We start from the raw sequence: 7,220 nt of genomic DNA, 5'->3' as shown, positions 1-7,220 counted from the left end.
AACTGTGGGTCAAGTACAAAATGTTGTTCCTGTCGTTATCAAGCTCAAGGACCCTCACCTATTTCCACATCAAAAGCAGTACCCACTAAAGCCTGATGTTAAGGAAGATTTAAAACCCATCATTGAAAATTTAAAGGATCAAGGGCTATTAATTCCCTGTAACAGTCCATCAGTTCAGTTCAGTTTATTTCAGTCACTCAGTCGTGTCCAACTCTGCAACCCACAAAGAACTACAACACACCAGGCCTCCCTGTCCATTACCAACTCTCGGAGTTTACCCAAACACATGTCCATTGAGTCGATGATGCCATCCAACCATCTCGCCTTCTGTTGTCCCCTTCTCCTCCTGCCCTCAATCTTTCCCAACATCAGGGTCTTTTCAAATGAGTCAGCTCTTGGCATCAGGTGGCCAAAGTATTGGAGTTTCAGCTTCAAAATCAGTCATTCCAATGAATATTCAGGACTCATTTCATCTAGGATGGACTGGTTGGATCTCCTTGCAGTCCAAGGGACTCTCAAGAGTCATATCCAACACCACAGTTCAAAAGCATCAATTCTTCGATGCTCAGCTTTCTTCACAGTCCAACTCTCACATACATACATGACCACTGGAAAAACCATAGCCTTGACTAGATGGACCTTTGTTGGCAAAGTAATGTCTCTGCTTTTTAATATGCTGTCTAGGTTGGTCATAACTTTCCTTCCAAGGAGTAAGAATCTTTTAATTTCATAGCTACAATCACCATCTGCAGTGATCTTGGGCCCCCAAAATAAAGTCAGCCACTGTTTCCACTGTTTCCCCATCTATTTGCCATAAAGTGATGGGACTGGATGCTATGATCTTAGTTTTCTGAATGTTGAGCTTTAAGCCAACTTTTTCACTCTCCTCTTTTACTTTCATCAAAAGGCTCATTAGTTCTTCACTTTCTTCCATGAGGGTGGTGTCTTCTGCCTGTCTGAGGTTATTGATATTTCTCCCAGCAATCCTGATTTCAGCCTGTGCTTCATACAGTCCAGCATTTCCCATGATGTAACAGTCCATACAACACTCCTATTTTGGATGTAAAAAAAGTCAAATGATAAATGGAGACTTGTTCAAGATATACAAATAATAAGTGCCTAATCCTTATAAATTATTGTCTGAAATTCCTAAATGAGCCAAGTATTTTTCAGTCACTGATTTGAAGGATACTTTCTAGAGTTAAACCTAGATTAAATCCTCCTCTCCTTATGTCTTTAAGACAACTGAGAGGATTCTTGGGCATTACAGGCTATCGCCACATTTGGATTCCAGGTTATGGGGAACTTGCCCGCAAGTTGTAACTGAGACTCAGCAGGCCCAAACTGACAAGCTGGTTTGATCACCAGAGACTCAAAAGTCTTTTAAGGTTCTTCAAACTGCTCTCCTGCAGGTTCCAACTTTGAGCTTACCCACAGAATCAGAGTTTAATTTGTTTGTTACTGAGAAAAGGCTATGGCCACATTCCTTAAGGGTAATTGTTTGTATTGTTTTGCTAATGCCTAAAGCCCATAAGTTTATTAATGGACAAGACCCTACTGTACTGACTCCTCATGATGTAAGAGGGATCTCAAACTCTAAAGTTCAGAGCAACAATACTCCATCTTTAAAGTTGCTGTAACTCAAGGGGTGTCAAAAGCTCTAGGAATAGAATATCACTTACCCTGTTCCTGGAGACCCCAATCTTCAGAAAAAGTTGAAAAGGTTAATAACATTATTAAGATGCACCTGCATAAACTAACTCAGGAAACACATTACAACTCGTTTAAATTTTACCCATACCTTTAATAAGGGCTCGAACTGCGCCCCCCCCCCCCCACACACACACACACAAATGGGATTATTCTCTATGGCAGACTGTTATTGTGCACAGATATTGTCATAGATCCTGAAGCCTTAAAATTAACTATGTTACTCGGCTTTTAGTTTTTCAACAGACATTACCAGAAGGTTAACTCCTGATCTAGCCTTTGAGTCAAACAAGCAGCTGTTAGAGCCAGGAATGGAGATGGGCCTGAGAATCTATGTAGGCTTGCTTCTGCTGACTCCAAAAGTCCTGAGTTTGCCGTTTGACCCTCAAGACAATACCTTCCTGTCCTCAGCTCATTCTTACACTGCTTTCCACAGCTGGTCTAATTGTTGGGTCTGCAGAGTGCTCCCCTCCTTATCAATTGAAGACTTCCCATGGTGGGTTCCTCCACTTCAAGGAAAATACTTTTTTCAACTCTGTGATGACATCTAACAATCTTAAGATGGACTGGAATAACATATGGACTTAACTATGGACATAGTGTAACTTTTGATTTTGATTATGTTTTAACTTGGTTTAATGGCTATTTTGCTGCACATAAAAAGTTCAGGTCCTCCTTTTGCCTGCCCAGGCACTGATTGGGACTGGATTCCTCAGTGATGCTGGTTTGCCCCAAATGGGACCTGCTGGATATGTCTCTCTTACCTATGGGTGTGGCTTCTCCCTGACTGGATAGGGGGATGCATCCTAGGTCTAACTTTTACTCATGGCTTCATATTTTCAAAGCTTCCAGAGAAGCCTACTAATCTGCTATACCTTAAAACTCACTGGGCAAGGTCTGTATTTCACTGGTATGATTATCTGGCTGCAATATTTCCCTCTCTGGGAAGTATAGATGTTATGCTGCAAGTTGCTGCTCTAAGTTTACTCAACAGGATTTACAAGATTCTCAAAAAGCTATTTCAGTCCTTAATGCTGAACAACTGCAAGTTAGAAAGGAGGCTTTACAAAACAGATTGGCCTTATATATTCTAACGGCCACACAAGGAGGAACTTGTGCTATTATTCATACCCATTGTTGTACATATGTACCAGATATGAGTACTAATGTTACTCACTTTACTAAATACATGAATAAGATGATTCAGGCTATGGATTCTCCTGAAGCCTCAGTCACCTCTCTTTGGGAAACATTAATCAGCTCCCCATGGTGGAAAAATATCTTAATCGTTAATAATTCTAACTATTCTGTTTTACTGTTTTCTCCCTGCATCTGTAACTGTGTAACTGGATTTATTTCTAACAGTCTGAAAGTTTTTAAGTTAAAAATGGTTGTCCAGGTTCTTAAAGTGCCACAGCCTCTTCCAACTATACTTGAGGTCCCTAGATCAGAGATTCTCAATATGAGGGTGAGGAGCATATGCTGCATCAGTGATTTAGGGACGATGACTCTCAACAGCAAGAAGTAATTGTGGAATGAAAATGATGCCCCTTTCCCTTGGAAACATAATTCTAAAAGAAAAGGGGGGATGAGAGAGTCAATTCTTAGGGAGATTGATAAGAAGTCTGGGGTCCCTGAGGAGGAGAAAGGGTTCTGGGGCTCTTGAAGAAATGATAGGGGCCTGGGATTCTCAAGGAGGAGGAAAGGACAAGTGTCTTTTTTTCCTCTACATTCCTTAGTTTAAGTCACATGAAACATCACTTTCTTTAAGCCTGGAACTGATGATTGCACAACAAACAACTCAGTTTGAACTCTGTGAGAGTGAAAAGAAAGTGAAGTCGCTCAGTCATGTCCGACTCTTTGCGACCCCATGGCCTGTAGCCTACCAGGCTTCTCCATCCATGGGGTTTTCCAGGCAAGAATACTGGAGTGGGTTACCATTTCCTTCTCCAGGAGATCTCCCCAACCCAGGGATTGAACCCAGGGCTTCTGCATTTTAGGCAGACGCTTTACCGTCTGAGCTACCAGGGAAGTCCCTCAAACTCTGTACTAAGGATTATATAGTACATATAATCTGCTTCTTGAAAACTGCTTCTTGAAAACCTTTTGACTAATCCTGTTATTTTAGAATAATAGGAGTGGGTTTGGTAAGATCTTTCCATTTTTAGTTCTAATCCTGTCATCTTAAAATGTGAATTGTGGGAGTGGGTCTAGTAAGATCTTATAACCTTGAGACATTCTTTTGATTTATTGTAATAACCAATTTAAAAAGTATACAATTCCCCTACTTAGACTAGTGAGGTGGGAACTCTCCACCCCCCTTCTGACAGACATCCATGTCTATGTCAGAAGCTTTCTCTGTCCCTTTGTATACTTTAATAAAACTTTGCTACAAAAAACTCTTGAGTGATCAAGTCTGGTCCCTGGTCCTGAGGCTAAAATCTTCCTCTTTGGAGATCACGAATCTGACATTGTTCACCGTAAGCTATCAGAACTGAGAACTTCCAGATATTTAAGCTGGATTTAGAAATGGCAGAGGAACCAGAGTTCAAATTGACAATATCTGTTGGATCAAAGATAAAGCAAAGAATTCCAGAAAAGCATCTACTTCTGCTTCATTGAAGCATTGACTGTGTGGATCACAACAAACTGTGTAGAATTCTTAATACCAGTGAACCTTATTAACCTCCGTGAAATCTGTATGCAATAGTTAGAACTGGACATAGAGCAACAGACTGGTTCCACATTGGGAAAGGAGTACATCAAGGCTGTATATTGTCACCCTTCTTGTTTAACTTATATGCAGAGTACATCAAGTGAAATGGTGGGCTGGATGGAGCAAAAGTTGGAATCAAGTTTGCTGGGAGAAATATCAATAACCTCAGATATGCAGATGACACCACCCTTATGGTAGAAAGTGAAGAAGAACTAAAAATGAAAGTGGAAGAGGAGAGGGAAAAACCTGGCTTAAAAGTCAACATTCAAAAAATGAAGATCATGGCGTCTGGTCCCATCATTTCATAGTAAATAGATGGGGAAACAATGGAAACAGTGACAGAATTTTTTTTCCTTGTGCTCCAAAATCACTGCAGATGGTGACTACAGCCATGAAATTAAAAGACACCTGCTCCTTGGAAGAAAATCTATGACAAACCTAGACAGCATATTAAAAAGCAGAGACATCACTTTGCTGACAAAGGTTCGTATATTCCAAGCTGTGGTTTTTCCAGTAGTCATGTATGGATGTGAGAGTTGGACCATAAAGAAGGCTGAGCACCGAAGAATTGATGCTTTTGAACTGTAGTGTTGGAGAAGACTCTTGAGAGTTCCTTGGACTGCAAGGAGATCAAACTGGTCAATTCTAAAGGAAATCAATCTTGAATATCCATTGGAGGGACTGATGCTGAGGCTGAAGCTCTAACACTTTGGCCACCTGATTCGAGTCATTGGAAAAGCCCCTGATGCTGGGAAAGTTTGAAGGCAGGAGGAGAAGGGAATGACAGAGGATGAGATGGTTGGATGGCATCACTGACTCAAAGCACATGAGTTTGAGCAAACTCCTGGAGATGGTGATGGACAGGGAAATCTGGCGTGCTGCAGTCCATCGAGCTGCAAAGAGTGGAACATGACTGAGCTACTCTACCACAAGACCAATATTTTTCCACCCCTTCATTTTTAGTCTGTCTGTATCTTAAGCTCTGAAGTGATTCTCTCATAGGCAGCATATGGATCTTATTTTTTATTCATTGTTACCCTATGTCTTAATTGGAACATTTGTTAATTTAAATTTATTTTAATTGATGGTTACATACTTACAGCCATTTTGTTGTTTTCCTGTTGTTTTTGCAGTTCTTCTTTGGTCCTTTCTTTCTTTCTTTTCTTTTCTTTTTTCTTGTTCTCATCCTTGTGATTGATGACTATCTTTAAGGTTATGTTTGCATTTCTTTCTCTTTATTTTCCATGTATCTGTTATATGTTCTTTTTCTCCTTTGTGGTTACCGTAAGGTTCATATATAACAATCTATGTATAAAGCAAGCATTTTAAACCTGTAACATTTTATGTTTTTGACATCATATTTTAAATCTTATTTTACATGTCATTTAACTGTTATTAACTATTATGTTAGATGTAGATGAGTTGACTTTATTACCATTTTTTGTTGTCTTTTTTGTGTGATGTTTCTTTTTAAAGTTTATTTATTTTTTAATTGAAGGATAATTGCTTTTCAGAATTTTGCTGTTTTCTCTCAAACATCAATAAGAATCAACCACAGGTAAACCCATGTCCCTTCCCACCTGAACCTCCCGCCCATTTCCCTCCAAATTCCTAACTTCTAGATTGTTACAGAGCCCCTGTTTGTATTCCCTGAATCATATAGCAGATTCTCACTGGCTATCTATTTTACATATGGTACTCTAAGCTTCCATGTTACTCTATCCATACATCTCACCCACTCCCTTCTCCCACCCCCACCCCCATCCCTACCCCGGTGTCCATAAGTCTGTTCTCTAAGTCTGTTTCTCCATTGCTGCCCTGCAAATAAATTTATCAGTATCATCTTTACAGATTTCATATGCATACATTAGTATACGATATTTATATCTCTATTTCTGATAGACTTCACTCTGTATAACAGGCTCTAGGTTCGTCCACCTCATTAGAACTGATGAAAATGTGTTCCTTTTTATGGCTGAGTAATATTGGAAGACTCTTGAGAGTCCCTTGGACTGCAAGGAGATCCAACCAGTCCATCCTAAAGGAGATCAGCCCCGGGTGTTTATTGGTAGGACTGAGGCTGAAGCTGAAATTCCAGTACTTTGGCCACCTCATGCGAAGAGCTGACTCATTTGAAAAGACCCTGATGCTGGGAAGGATTGGGGGCAGGAGGAGAAGGGGACGACAGAGGATGAGATGGTTGATTAGCATCACTGTCTCGATGCACATGGGTTTGGGTAGACTCTGGGTGTTGGTGATGGACAGGGAGGCCTGCTACTGCTGCTACTGCTAAATTGCTTCAGTCGTGTCTGACTCTGTGCGACCCCATAGATGGCAGCCCACCAGGCTCCCCCGTCCCTGAGAGTCTCCAGGCAAGAACACTGGAGTGGGTTGTCATTTCCTTCTCCAATGCATGAAAGTGAAAAGTGAAAGGGAAGTCACTCAGTCGTGTCCGACTCTTAGCAACCCCATGGACTGCAGCCCACCAGACTCCTTCGTCCATGGGATTTTCCAGGCAAGAGTACTGGAGTGGGGTGCCATTGCCTTCTCCGACAGCGAGGCCTGGTGTGCTGCAATTCATGGGGTCGCAAAGAGTCAGATACAACTGAGTGACTGAACTAAGTTAATCACAGTTTTTCTTCCAAAGAGCAAGTGTATTTTAATTTCATGGCTGAAGTCACCATCTGCAGTGATTTGGAAGCCCAAGAAAATAAAGTCTGTCGCTATTTCCATTGTTTCCCCATCTATTTGCCATGAAGTGATAAAACCAGATGCTGTGATCTAATATTTTTGA

At 40.9% G+C, this 7,220-nt stretch overlaps 1 non-coding gene across 1 annotated transcript; it reads right to left on the bottom strand.

Annotated features, from left to right (window-relative positions):
* Positions 1-3,668: 3,668 nt before the first annotated feature.
* On the bottom strand, positions 3,669-3,741 carry TRNAF-AAA. The gene has a single exon. It is a non-coding gene; the product is annotated as a tRNA-Phe (tRNA).
* Between the last annotated feature and the right edge of the window lie 3,479 nt (positions 3,742-7,220).

The sequence above is a fragment of the Cervus elaphus genome, chromosome 17 (genome assembly GCF_910594005.1).
Source record: "Cervus elaphus chromosome 17, mCerEla1.1, whole genome shotgun sequence".
NCBI classification, from domain to species: Eukaryota; Metazoa; Chordata; class Mammalia; order Artiodactyla; family Cervidae; genus Cervus; species Cervus elaphus.
The sequence above is the reverse complement of the archived record's forward strand: the minus strand, read 5'-3'. Positions and strand labels throughout refer to the sequence as shown.